A 15,633-nucleotide genomic window follows, 5' to 3' on the forward strand; every position below is an offset into this window, starting at 1 on the left:
TATTAAGCAGGAGTTGAAATAGATATATTTACTTTATTATGCTAAGGAAATATCCATCTCTTACCATTTCACTGAGTTTTTAAATTACAATGGATATTGAGTTTTTATGAGAAGAAAACAAATGTCTTTTGAGCATCTACAAAGACAATTCACTACTTTTCCCCTTAAGTCTATTAATCTGATGAATGACATAAATAAGTTTCCTAATACTAAACTATCTTTACTTTCTGGAATAAACCACACTTGATCTTGAAGTATCTTCTTTTCATGTAGCTCTGGGATTCTGTTTGCTAATATTTTATTTCATATTTTCATAAGTGAGCTTGGTCTACATTATCGGTCTCGAGCTGAAAGCATTTCTTTTCTCTTTTTTCTGGTTTTATTTATTTATTTATTTATTTATATTGGGGTATAGTTGCCTTACAATGTTGTATTCGTTTCTGCTGTACAGTGAAGTGAATTAGCTATATGTACACACATATCCCCTCTTTTTTGGATTTCCTTCCCATTTGGGTCACCACAGAGCATTAAGTAGAGTTCCCTGTGCTATACCGCAGGTTCTCATTAGTTATCTGTTTCATACATAGTAGTGTATATATGTCAATCCCAATCTCCCAATTCATCCCACCCCTGCCTTTCCCCCCTTGGTGTCCATATGTTTTGTTCTCTACGTCTTTATCTCTATTTCTGCTTTGCAAATAGTTTCATCTGTACCATTTTTCTAGATTCCACATATATGCATTAATATACGATATTTGTTTTTCTCTTTCTGACCTACTTCACTCTGTATGACAGTCTCCAGGTCCATCCTGAAGGCATTTCTAATGTAACAATCCACCCTAAAGGAATTATACGTTAGAGTTAATTTAGTTTAATATCTAGGACTGCCGCCTACTCACCCTCCCCAACCCATTCTTAACTCATCCCCCATCACACTTCTTAGCACAAAGTCATACGGTTCTATGTTAAGATATCTTCTTCCAGGTATCTGTTCACTTTTATGTACTTATCATGAAAAGAGTTACTCGTTCCAAGTAGCATACCTCTGAGGTCCTCAAATCATGACCCTCAAAACACCTGCTTGATAAAATGTCTTATTAGTCAAATAGGATGGTTTATACAGAAGCCGTTTCAGAGCAACAAGACCCCAAAAGGCAATCATGCTTGAGGCCGAAACCTTCCCTTTGGGGTTAGTCCTATTCATAGAGGTCTATCAGCATTGTCCAATAGATCTTTCTGTTATGATAAAAAGTATTATCTGCGTTGTCCAATATGGTAACCTCTGGACACACATGGCTGACAAACACTTGAAATGTGATTAGTGTGGAGGAACGGAAATTTTACTTTAATTTAATTTCATATTTAAGTAGCTATGTGTGGCTAGCGGCTACTCTTCTGAACAGACTGACTCTAAGTGGTCTGTGGAGAAACCAGATTCAAGGAGCCTGTGGTTGCCAACAGCTGGGAAGGCAATTGTGATGGTAGAAAGAGCTTGGGCATGGAGGTATTCATTCATTCATTAAATCTCAAATATTTACCCACTGAGCACCTACTGTGTGCTAAGCACTCTTCTAGGTATCGAAGATACAGAGCTAAGATGACAAAGTTCCGGGGAATAGTGTGTCCTCTAGAGCAGGAGCTCACGCCTCTCCATTCTTCGATCAAAGAATAAACCTTTCCTTCCGAACTGAAAAAAAAGAGTTCTTCTCTCATGAGATGAGGCAGATAATGAAAATAAATTAAAAAATAAGGAACAATAAGTATCATACTGCAAACTGAAATAGGGAAAGTGACAGTCACCCTATAGCTACTTGAGATTGAGTGGTCATGGAAGTCCTTCTTGAGGAGGTGACATCTGAGCTGAAGAGCAAGAGGAAGGATGTTGCAGACAGAGGGAACAGCTAGTGCAAAGGTCCTTGGCCCTTGGGACATTAGAGGAATTAGGCACCTGTAAGTCTAGGCTAAAATCTGGTGGATGGAGGGGAAAGTGGTTCCAGATGGAGTCAGGAAGTCAGGCCAGGGCTTCCTTGCTGGCGCAGTGAATAAGAATAAGCCTGCGAAGGCAGGGGACATGGGTTCAAGCCCTGGTCCAGGAAGATCCCACATGCCATGGAGCAACTAAGCCCGTGCGCCACAACTACTGAGCCTGCGCTCTAGGGCCCGCGAGCCACAACGACTGAGCCCATGCGCCTAGAGCCTGTGTTCCTCAACAAGAGAAGCAACCACAATGAGAAGCCCGCGCACCGCAACGAAGAGTAGCCCCCGCTCGCCACAACTAGAGAAAGCCCGCGCGCAGCAACGAAGATCCAAAGCAGCTAAAAGTTAATTAATTAAAAAAGAAGTAAAGTTGTTTTGATGTAAGAATGAAGTACATTGTGTCAGGATGTCAATCTCTCATCTATTGTCTTTGATAACCACTGAGCTCCATTGCTGAGGGGCCCGGCTGGGGGCTTATCAGTAAGAACACGTGGATTGTTTGTTTTTTTGTTATTAAGCTGCATGAGCTGCTTATAAATTTTGGAGATCAATCCTTTGTCAGTTGCTTCATTTGCAAATATTTTCTCCCATTCTGAGGGTTGTCTTTTGGTCTTCTTTATGGTTTCCTTTGCTGCGCAAAAGCTTTTAAGTTTCATTAGGTCCCATTTGTTTACTCTTGTTTTTATTTCCATTTCTCTAGGAGGTGGGCCAAAAAGGACCTTGCTGTGATTTATGTCATAGAGTGTTCTGCCTATGTTTTCCTCTAAGAGTTTGATAGTTTCTGGCCTTACATTTAGGTCTTTAATCCATTTTGAGCTTATTTTTGTGTACGGTGTTAGGGAGTGATCTAATTTCATACTTTTACATGTAGCTGTCCAGTTTTCCCAGCACCACTTATTGAATAGGCTGTCCTTTCTCCACTGTACATTTCTGCCTCCTTTGTCAAAGATAAGGTGACCATATGTGCGTGGGTTTATCTCTGGGCTTTCTATCCTGTTCCATTGATCTATCTTTCTGTTTTTGTGCCAGTACCATACCGTCTTGATAACTGTAGCTTTGTAGTATAGTCTGAAGTCTGGGAGCCTGATTCCTCCAGTTCCTTCTTTCGTTCTCAAGATTGCTTTGGCTATTCGGGGTCTTTTGTGTTTCCATACAAATTGCAAAATTTTTTGTTCTAGTTCTGTGAAAAATGCCAGTGGTAGTTTGATAGGGATTGCATTGAATCTATAGATTGCTTTCGGTAGTAGAGTCATTTTCACAATGTTGATTCTTCCAATCCAAGAACATGGTATATCTCTCCATCTATTTGTATCATCTTTAATTTCTTTCATCAGTGTCTTATAATTTTCTGCATACAGATCTTTTGTCTCCTTAGGTAGGTTTATTCCTAGATATTTTATTCTTTTTGTTGCAATGGTAAATGGGAGTGTTTTCTTGATTTCACTTTCAGATTTTTCATCATTAGTATATAGGAATGCCAGAGATTTCTGTGCATTAATTTTGTATCCTGCCACTTTACCAAATTCATTGATTAGCTCTAGTAGTTTTCTGGTAGCTTCTTTAGGGTTCTCTATGTATAGGATCATGTCATCTGCTAAGCAGCTCATGCAGCTTAATAACAAAAAAACAAACAACCCAATCCAAAAATGGGCAGAAGACCTAAATAGACATTTCTCCAAAGAAGATATACAGAGTGCCAACAAACACATGAAAGAATGCTCAACATCACTAATCATGAGAGAAATGCAAATCAAAACTACAATGAGATATCATCTCACACCAGTCAGAATGGCCATCATCAAAAAATCTAGAAACAATAAATGCTGGAGAGGGTGTGGAGAAAAGGGAACCCTCTTGCACTGTTGGTGGGAGTGTAGATTGATACAGCCACTGTGGAGAACAGTATGGAGGTTCCTTAAAAAGCTACAAATAGAACTACCATATGACCCAGCAATCCCACTACTGGGCATATACCCTGAGAAAACCATAATTCAAAAAGAGTCATGTACCAAAATGTTCATTGCAGCTCTATTTACAATAGCCCAGAGATGGAAACAACCTAAGTGTCCATCATCGGATGAATGGATAAAGAAGATGTGGCATATATATACAATGGAATATTACTCAACCATAAAAAGAGACGAAGTTGAGCTATTTGTAATGAGGTGGATGGACCTAGAGTCTGTCATACAGAGTGAAGTAAGTCAGAAAGAGAGAGACAAATACCGTATGCTAACACATATATATGGAATTTAAAAAAAAAAAATGTCATGAAAAACCTAGGGGTGAAACAGGAATAAAGACACAGACTTACTAGAGAATGGACTTGAGGCTATGGGGAGGGGGAAGGGTAAACGGTGACAAAGCGATAAAGAGGCATGGACATATATACACTACCAAACGTAAGGTAGATAGCTAGTGGGAAGCAGCCGCATAGCACAGGGAGATCAGCTCGGTGCTTTGTGACCGCCTGGAGGGGTGGGATAGGGAGGGTGGGAGGGAGGGAGACGCAAGCGGGAAGAGATATGGGAATATGTGTATATGTGTGGCTGATTCATTTTGTTGTGAAGCTGAAGCTGACATACCATTGTAAAGCGATTATACTCCAATAAAGATGTTAAAAAAAAAAAAAAAAGAACACGTGGAGAAGCAACTATGGCAAGAGGACATCTAGACTGTAAATACTGAGAGTGTGTGAGGATTATCCAGAGTTCGGTCTGGGGAAAAGCGACCCTTTGCTGATCCAGCTCTGTGACAATTTTGAGACACTTGCACCTGCCGTGGCCAGGCTGCTCTTGGCGGGCAGTGGCATTAAAACCGCAGCAGTCTCAGGAAGAGAGGGGACATCTCTTCCTGTATTGATGAGGCACTCCTCGTAGGCAGTGTCGCAAGCAGAGCCACGGTCCCTGGAGTGAGGGATAACCCTCCGCCCCTGGAGTGATAACCCTCTGAGCAGCCCAACCTGCCCCCGACACCGGTGCCTTTGTTCCCTAGCAACAGGCTTTAGCATTAGGGACTTTCGTTTTTTGCACTGGCAGCTGCAAGTCAGCTCTTGGTTGGTCAAGTGTCTCCCTGGAGTACCAACCCGTATAAAAATAAACCTTGAAACTAAATTTGGACTTTATTCCTTTCATCTCCCCCTGCCCTGGAAAAAATAGTGTAATCAGTCTATCATCTGTTTAGAGTATGTAAGTTTACTGGCTTATTAAGAGACATTATACTGTACGCTGTTGCCTTGTGAAATTATGATTCCTGCAGTGAACCTGTGCTAAACTGTTGGCAAAGACAATCTCTGTCTCCGAGCATAATTTGCCATCCCCCAGACAAAGCAAATCACTCCCATTATTCATAAAGGGGAAGGTGACACAGGTACAGAACGAGTGGGCTGCTCCCACCACTAGGCAACATAGCAGCATTCACTGTTACCTACCAGGCCCTTAGGAATTCTGGCATAAAAGTTTAAAGGTATAGTTACAGTTTCTTGCTTAGGGGTAATCCCCATTTCCAGCACCCACCGTTGTATCCCTGGTCCTAGGACCACTGGGGCAGACAGGATAAAAGCAAGTAGTGGTGATATGGAGAAGAGCTGTATAGTGTCACCAGCATTCTCCCCCACCCCCTTTCCCAGATCCCCCAGGAAATGGGAGGAATCTATCCAAGGGGACTCCCCCTTGGCCCCCCTCATGTTGAGTGTGAGTGCACACTCAGGGAGGCACGTAAGCCAGCCCCTCATGCCGTTATCTCCCGCGTTCTAGATAGCAAATGTTTCATCTACCTGTTCCAATTTGCTATTAGACCGTTACTCTGAGGATGAAACGCAACACGGTTTGTCCATTTGATGTGATATCTCTTTACCCACCGTTGGACCTGATGGACTGTAAAGTACATCCCTTGGTCTGAAGAAATGGAGCTCAGCGGCCCGGATGAGTACGTTATCTTCTGTACCAATTCTTTCATCGTATTTTGGACGTTTATGTCTACCACTGAGTGTGCAAAGCCTAGTCCAGAGTGTCTATTCCTTTTAAGGCCCATTTATAGCCCCCCAGGTCTACCTGCATTAGTCCAATGCAATCCACTTGCCAGCTCTGCGTGGGGCCTTCCCTGGGGAATCCTCCCCAGTGCCGTCTCTGGGTTCTGCAGTCTGTCTCTCTTGTTGACAGAGAGGACGGTTCCTGCTGGCATTCTGTGCCTCAGAATGTGAAGAGGACTCTGTCTAGATTCAGCCCATCTGCATTGCTGCACCACCCACATGTCTGCTCACTTCATAGACCCAGGTGGCACCCTCAGGGGAGTGCATCAGAAGGTCTGCTTGCCCGTTCCAATCACCTTCTCAATCTGGAAGGGGTTCTTCTGATGGGCATTCCCAGAGTGATTTCCACCTGGCCGTGCCCCATACAGGCACCCCCGTATCGGTCCAGTCTTCCGTTGCCCATTTACCTTGACCATATGGCCAAGCCATTGGCTACTGCCCATGAGTCTGTAAAAAGCCAGACATAAGGGCTGTTTACCATTGTTCAATTCTTTCATCACTGCTAGAAAACAGCATGAAGTTCAGCGCAATGAGAGACGACCCTCTACTATCAGTCTTTCTATCCAATTGTCTTAATGCAGCTTTCCAACAGGATACTCCCTTTGTTTTGGAACTACCATCAACATCAATTTTCATCCAAACTTTCACCTTAATTCCATCAACCATGGCATCTGCATATCCTCCTAATCTAATCTTAGCCCTGTTATGACTTCACCAACAGGTGCATAGGGCTCTCCTGTCAAGCCCAGAAGAGCCTCCTCCCCCTATCCCAGCCATTTTATCCACTCACATGCATATGGCCTTGAGTCCCCAGTCGGGGGGTGGAACAAGAAGACCCTGGCCTCTCCACCAATCTTTACCTTGATTAAGCTAAGCACTGCCCCACACATTTCTCTTCGTAATCTTTGCCTTCCGATTTTCAAAACTCCTACAAAATCGGGTAAATGGAACAAACTAATTTAGGGCCTTTTAATGTTGCGGGACCAGCAGGGGATTCCATTGGTCCACCCAACCTTCAGTAGAATTTATCAACAGCTTTGTTTCAACACCATTAAAAGTCCACCATCATTCACCTCATTTCTCAATAACCATCTCAAGACTTCCACCCCGATGGGACTGCCCTGGACGCTCCCCTCTGTCTCACCCCATTTTCTTGTTAATTACTTTAATGGTCTTGATATCAGTAAGAATCACACAAGGAAGTTGAGACCGCGAGTCTGATAGGGCTTCTGGGATTGTCGTCCAATTTTGCAGCAGGAAGGATATCTGAGGTGTGCCTACTAAAGGGGTCCCTTTAATCCCAGCATTTCCTATGACCTGGGTAACAAGTATGATCAGCAGGTGAATATCCTGGGCATCACAAAGCCAGTCCTGCAGGGCTTGTACATGAAGCATATAAGCTGCTTCATCTGGGGTGTTCCACTTGGCATTTATAGGGGGAGCTGGGTAGTCCCTCCTCTCAGGATCAACACACTTTACAGTGGCTTTCATCCAGCCATCTGTGATGATTGTTCAACAGTGGTCCGGTGTCAACCCAACACACTCTTCCACTCTGCAGCATCAAAACCAAAGACACAGCCCCCAAATTAAATACTCCCACAATCCATCTCAGTAAGGGTTCTTTAGGAAGTTGATGATACCAGTCTACAAAACGAGACAATTCCTTCTCACTCTACTCCCTGGTTTCAGTAGCTTGTTCGTTTTGTCCTCCCCCCGATGTTGACTACCTTCTCCATAAGCAGAGGACGTACGGTGCTTTCTGTGGCCCTGGCAAAGCTTTTCCCTTGGGAGCAGCTTTGAGGCCTGACCTCAGCCTGAGTTTGGTCCAACATCTCGTCTGTAGCGCTCACTTCTACTTTCACTTTCACTATGTCAGCTAACAATAACTAAGGGACTGTGTATTTAGCATGCTTCTGATTGTTTTTCATTTCTTATGTATCCAGTAAGCCAACTCCTTGGGAACTGAGGCTACCACCATTTCTAAATCCCACTGGTAACTGATCGCAGCACAGCGACAGTTTCAGACTTTGCGTGACTAGGTAGCCATCCGGGATCAAAGCTTCCTCATCCTGCACCCTTTCATGCTTCTCTTTCCCAAACCACAAGTTTCCATGAGCCAAGGCTGTTTTAGCAAATCCCACTTCTCTGACAGAGGTTAATAGGATCTGCTTCTATTCACAACACTTCTGACACCAAATGTGTGGGTTTTCCACAGCAAGATACCCTTCCGTTTTCACACCTGCTGGGTGTGCTACAATTTAGCTCAGTTTTGACACTAAACACCCAGAGTTAGCAGGTTACCCACACTTCTGTCCAACGTGGCAACAAATCAGGGGTCCCCAAGACCCCCCCGTCAGGTTCCATCATTTGCTATAACAACTGACAGAACTCAGGGAAACACTTTGTTTACTATTATAGGTTTATTATAAAGGATATTACAAAAGATAAACATGAGAAGCCAGATAAAGAAGTACATAGAACAAAGTCTGGAAGTGTCCAGAATACAGGCGGTACCGTCCCCACAGAGCTTGGGGAGCACCACCCTCCCAGCTCGTGGATGTGTTCACCAACGTGGAAGCTCTCTGAACCCCATGGTTTAGGGATTTTTATGGAGTTCTCATCATGTAAGCATAATCAATGACTAACTCAATCCCCAGCCCCTCTCCCCTTCCTGGGGGGATGCGGGGGTAGGGTTGAACGTTCCAAGCTGCTAATCATGGCTTAGTCTTTCTGGTGAACAGTTCCCATCCTGAAGTCACCCAGGAGCCCACCCAGAGTCACCTCGTTAGAACAAATGACACTCCTATCACCTAGGGAATCCCAAGGGGTTTAGGAGTCCTGCCAGGAACCAAAGGAACCAAAGCCAGGAACCAAAGACCAAATATAGAACAAAAGATGCTCCTAGCAGCCCTAGCACTCAGGAAATTACAAAGGGTTTTAGGAGCTCTGTGTCAGGATCTGGGGGCAGAGACCGAACACATATGTCTTATTATGTCACTGGAGTGAGAGAGGATATCCCGTCTTGCTCCTGAACTTTATTCATTCTGTCACCATTAGGTTTGATGTTACCTGTGGGTTGCTCATAGATATTCTTTATTAGGTTAAGGAAGTTCCCCTCTAGTCCTAGTTTGCTGGAAGATTTTATCACGAATGAATTTTAAATTTTGCCAAATACTTTTTCAGCACCTACTGCAATGATTATATGGTTTTTCCTATTTGGTCCATTGATGTGAAGTATGACATTGATTGATTTATGAACGTTTAACCCAATATATTATCCTTTTTACATATTACTTGATTTGACTGTTGATATTTTGTTGAAGAATTCTGCACCAGTGTTTATGAGGAATACTAGTGTCTGTAATTTTTTTTCTTGTAATTTCTTTGTCTGCTTTTGATATTATAGTAAAGCTAATTTTGTGAAATTGGTGAGGAAGTATTCCCTCTTCTATTCTCTGGAAGAGACTGTGTAGAACTGGTATTATTTCTTTCTTAAGTGTTGGTATAATTTATCAGTGAAATAATCTCAGCCTGGAGTTCTATTTACTGGAAGGTTTTTAACTATCAACTCGATTTCTTTCAGGTTATCTGTTTCCCCTTGAGTGAGTTTTGGTCTTTGTCTTTCAAAGAATCAGTCCATTTCATCTAAGTTATCAAATTTATGACCATAAAACGGTACCTGGTATTCCTTTGGGTAATTTCTATAGATTTATATTCAGGTTCTCTAGTCCTCTTCTTGGCTGTACGGAGTCTACTGATGAGCCTGTCAAAGGCTTTCTTCATTTCTGTCACTATGTTTTTATTTTAAGTATCCCCACTTGATTCTTAAGGTTTCCTCTGCTGAAATCATCCATCTGCTCTTGGCACGTTGTCTACCTTTTCCATTAAAGCCTTTAACATATTAATCACAGTTATTTTAAATTCCACATCTGATATCATATCTGAGTCTTGTTCTGATGATTCTTTGTCTCTTCAGATTGTGTCTTATCCATCCTTCCTGTGTGCCTTGTGACTTTTTGTTGAAATCTGGACATGCTGCATAACACCATAGATACTGAGGTACATATTTTTTATGCTTGAAGATGAGCATTTCTTTTCCTTCTGCCAGTCCTTTAAGTGTCAGGGTTTCTGAAACAGGAGGGAAGGGGGCAGGACAACCCTAAAAGAATGACATAGTCATTGAGAACATGACATAAACTGGTTAGAACCAACTAGGTCCAAGATGGTGGAAGATTCAACTTCCAGGGACCTTGATCCTCATTATATGCTCCCTGTCATACATTAGCACGTGCTAAATGAAACACCCACAGGCCCCGAGGCCAACCATGAAAGACCAAGAAGTGGGTGATGGCCCAGTTCCTGGAAATCCCCACCCCTTCCCCCAGATAATTGAAATAATCCTCCCAGTCATCAGCCTAGGAAATTACCCAGCCTGTGAAAACTAACCACCCCCATATTGCAGGGCCTCTTTTGCCTGAGTTTCATTAAGTCCTGAGACCAGCTGTGTGATTTTAGCTAAAAGACAGTGGGTTCAAGTCCCAGTCTGGGTTTTGTCTGGGTTAGAGTCCCAGCCCACGGGCTCAAGTCCCAATCCAAGTTGTGAGGTTTCATTTCCATTCACCTAGTCAGGAGTTGGACTGGGCTTGAAGTTTCCTTTGCTATGGTTACTTGCAGTGCACTGGGGTCTTCAAGTTCCTCTCATGGTACCTTGTTTGTGTCTCCCCACTTGGCTTTGCATCTTCCTTTTGTGCTGTTTCCCAGAGAGTCTGTCTCTTGCAAGCTCTCCCAGGTGTATTTCTGTTCATTTGACTGGACGCTTGTTCATGCGGTGGTGGGAAGTAGAGGAGGATTCGTGCTCTCTTGTGTTATCACCAGAGTCTCAGGCAGGCAGTCTTAGGCACTATGAACCTGGGTCTTGGGGGCACTGACCCTCACGAGTGTTCCCCCTTCTTCCCCAGATGCACTGCTGCGACCAGCATGTGTTCCTGTTCTCCCTGAAAGGAAGAGCTTCTTTTGTTCCCTGATCCCCTTCCCTGATTTCAGTGGATTTCCATCAGTGCTCTCAGCCTACAGGTTTTGATGACCTTTCTGGAGCAGATGAAGTCTGAGAGGAGTGGAATTTTAACAGTGATAGCCAGCAGCGGGGAGGAGGGCGGTTCTCAGAACCCTCCCCATTTCCACTGTCTTCCTGTGGGTGACCGGTGGGGCTCCTGAAGGAAAAGCCTGAAAGGGAATGTAAACCCCTCTGTGTCTATAGCTCCCAGGGGGTTCACACTCTCTCAATAGTCAATCCTAGGCCTTTACTAATTTGTTTAAAAAAATTCTAGGGACTTCCCTGGTGGCGCAGTGGTTAAGAATCCGCCTGCCAATGCAGGGGACACGGGTTCGAACCCTGGTCCGGGAAGATCCCCCATGCCACGAAGCAACTAAGCCCGTGCGCCACAACTACTGAGCCTGCACTCTGGAGCCCGCGAGCCCCAGCTACTGAGCCCGCATGCCACACTACTGAAGCCACCGCAATGAGAAGCCCGCACACTGCAACGAAGAGTAACCCCCGCTCACCACAACTAGAGAAAGCCCGCGCACAGCAACGAAGACCCAACACAGCCTAATTAATTAATTAAATTGTTAAAAAGTCTAGTTTAATCCTCTTTCTCAAGTAAGCAAATCACAGTTCCTATTTCTCCATGCAGGTGCCTGTCACCCTCTAGATTCCGGGTTAATTATTTGTCGAATGACCTCAGTTCTCTAATGAGATCAAGAAAAGTCGTGTGCAGTTTTTCTAGCTATTTTCTTGTGCAGATGGGAGCAATACTCCTGCCAGCATTTCAGTGTGGATCAGAAGTCCACTAAAGGGTGTTAAGCAGAAGAATAAAATGATCAGCTATGTAACTTTATTTATTTCCCTTCCAGTTTTATTGAGATATAATTAACATCCAGCACTGTATAAGTTTAAGGTGTACAGCATAGTGACGTGACTTACATGCATCGTGAAATTATGACCACAATAAGCTTAGTGAACATCCATCATCTCAGATACAAAGTAAAAGAAATAGAAAAAAATTTTTTTTCCTTGTCATGGGAGCTCTTAGGATTTACTTTCTTAACAATTTTCATATATAACATAAGCAGTGCTAATTACATTTATCATGTTGTACATTACATCCTTAGTGTTTACCTTATAACTGGAAGTTTGTACCTTTTGGCTACCTTCATCCAATTCCCCCTCCTCTGGTAACCACAAATCTGATCTCTTTTTCTATGAGTTGGTTTGTTTCTGAAGTACGGTTGACCCACAACACTATGTTAGTTCCTGGTGCCCAACATAGTGATCCGATATTTCTATATATTTCAAAATGATCACCACCAGATTGCAACTTCAAATACTACTCTGACTACAGTGGGGAGAATGGATTTGTTGGTAGCAAGAGAGGAAGGGTGTGGAGATGTCAGGAGGAGCCCATTGCTGTCATACGTGAAGGAGGTGATGGTCACCTGGACAAGGCTTGTACCAGTGGGGATAAGAAGAAGATGGACTCTAGAGATACTTGGGGAGTAGAGTAAATAGAACTTGCTAACTGATTGGCTGTGGAAAGTAAGGGAGAAGCAGGGAGCCAGGGATGACTCCCAGATTTGTGGCCTGAGCACTGAATGGGTGATGATGTCATTTACTGAACTACAACACTGTGAAGGGTTAATACATTTGATTATATTGAAATGTAATACTTCTGTCCTTTGAAAGACACTATAAAGGACAGACTAGCAGAAGATATTTACAACTCATATAACTGACAAAGAATTAGTATCCAGAATGCTTTAAAAAAATCAGTAAGAAAAAGACAGGGCTTCTCTGGTGGCACAGTGGTTAAGAATCCGCCTGCCAATGCAGGGGACATGGGTTTGAGCCCTGGTTCAGGAAGATCCCACATGTTGCGGAGCAACTAAGCCCGTGAGCCACAACTACTGAGCCTGTGCTCTAGAGCCCATGAGCCACAACTACTGAGCCCGCGTGCCACAACTACTGAAGCCTGTGTGCCTAGAGCCCATGCTCTGCAACAAGAGAAGCCACCACTTGCCACAACTAGAGAAAGCCTGCACACAGCAACGATGACCCAAGGCAGCCAAAATACAGTAGTAAAATGTAGTAATATAGTAAATAGTAAAAAAATGTTGATACATGTAACTTTAGTTCTTTCATTTTTACTATTATGTTGTATTTATATATATACAGATACATATATATAACATATATACATCTGTGTTTGAAATTTACCATGCTGATAAGCAGCAGAGACAAAAAAAAAAAAGGTCAGTTGGTAAAAAGATACACATAGTTTAATACCATTTATATGAAGTTAAGAAACATGCAAAATATATATATATTATAAGATATTTGTAGAAAATTATTAAAATATGCATGGAAATGATGAAACCAAATTCAGGATATTATCTTGGGGAGAAAGAGAGGGGAAAGGGATATACAAATGGGCCTCAATTTTACAAGCAATGTTTCATTTTTTTAGCTGAGTCATGGCTACATGTGTGATTAGTTATATTATTATCTACACTTTTTTATATGCCATAAATATTTCTTTAAAAGTACTTTTTTTTTTTTTTCCGGTACGCGGACCTCTCACCGTTGTGGTCTCTCCTGTTGCGGAGCACAGGCTCCGGACGCGCAGGCTCAGCGGCCATGGCTCACGGGCCCAGCCGCTCCGCAGCATGTGGGATCTTCCCGGACCGGGGCACGAACCCGCGTCCCTTGCATCGGCAGGCGGACTCCCAACCACTGCGCCACCAGGGAAGCCCTAAAAGTACTTTTTAAAAGAAAACAGAAGTCCAGTTTTTAGTAATAACAGACTAAGTCTTCCAGTACAAACCTCTGGCTGAAAGAAACTAAAAATAATGGACATATTTTTTTAATCAAGGAAAAAGTACCAGAGAAATGACAAGATAATAGGGAATTACCCAGAAAAACAATCTAAGAGACAGTGAGAATGCAGACATATAAATGGCAAAAGCTTAAATCCTTGCCTCACCGAAAAAGAAATCTAAATGGCAAATAAACACTTAAAAATGTGCTCAGCCTTGTTAGACATCAGAGAGGTACAAATAAAACCACATGCACCAGATTGGCAAAAATTCAAAACTCTGACAATACATGGTGCTAAATGTTGCCAAGGGTGTGGAGCAACTGCGACTCCCACATAAAGTCCAGGAAATGTTGATTGCTTCAGTCCCTTTGGAAATCAGTTTAGCATTGTCTAGTAAAGCTGACAACATCTTCTGACCCAGCAAGTCCACTCCTGGGTATATACCCAGAGAGACCCACGCATACGGTTACCAGTATACACATACGCCGGGGTCAATAGAAGCAGGAAGTGAACCCAATGTTCACCATCATAAATAATGGTGTAGACACACAATGGAGTGCTATATAGTGCTGAAAATGCATGAACTATAGTGAAACATGGCAGTATGCATAAATCTCATGAACATTTCGTTGAGAAAAAAGCAAGACAAAAGAGGAAACATACAGCGTGATTCCATTCATAGAGTTTACAAAATGAAACCACCTTGTTTGGGCATACATACATAAGTGGTGAAGTTAATATAACAAGAAGCAAGAAATGATCACCACCAAAGACTGTAGTCATGGTTCTAGGAAGGAAGAAGTTGATTATGATCGAAGAGGATGGATGACTTCTGAGCTTCCGGTAATGCTCCATCTCTGGATTTAGGTGGTAATTACATAGTCATCTCACATTATAGTTATTCATAAACTATACATACATGCTTATGCAATTTCCTGCTAGGATGTGTATTTCACACAGTACGATGAAAGGGAACAGGTTTGGGTGAAGCATGGCAAAGGATTCAGTTTTGACCATTTTAGTACAAGGTGCCTGTGAGACAATCAAATGTTGGTGCTGAATAGATTGGAGATGTACACGTGGGAGTCCTGGATATACAGATGATAACTGAAGCATAAGAGAAGATCACCTACAGCATGTAGGAAGGTGACAAGAAAAGGGGACTTAGGGCAAGACCCTGTGGAGCTCCCACATTTAATGGTCAGGTAGAAGAGGAATAGTGAAAGAAGGAAGAAACCAAGGAAATATGCTGTCTGGGAAAAAAAAAAAAAGTGTTTTAAACAGAAAGGAGTGGTCAACTATGTCAGATGCTCCTGGGAGGTCAAATAAGATGAAGATTGGAAAGTGTCCATTGGATTTATGTAGTCACTGACCTCGGCAAGAGTAGGTCCAATGAAGATATGGGGATGGAGTGAGATGAAGGCTGGGTGGGAGGTAAGCAGGGCCACCACGTGGCACAGCTGCAGAAGCACCGTTCAGATTATACCCCAGGAGGCACCATGTACACAGACTACAGTTTAATGGTGTCCATAGGGCCGTGCTATGCCGAGACCCTGGAGAGAAATGGAGCCCCTGAGCAGAGTGATTGAAGAGCACGACCTCTAAGGTCCAGCAGCCTGTCCTCAAATACTGGTTCCACCACTTACTAACGATGTGAAGTTGGCCAAGTAACTCAAACTTCTTGCACTTCAAGATCTAAATCTATAGAAATAGTACCAATGCCACAGGATTGTCGTGAGGAGTAAAGACAAC

The sequence above is a fragment of the Leucopleurus acutus genome (genome assembly GCF_964270905.1).
Source record: "Leucopleurus acutus genome assembly, chromosome: 11".
In the NCBI taxonomy this organism is placed as follows: domain Eukaryota; kingdom Metazoa; phylum Chordata; class Mammalia; order Artiodactyla; family Delphinidae; genus Leucopleurus; species Leucopleurus acutus.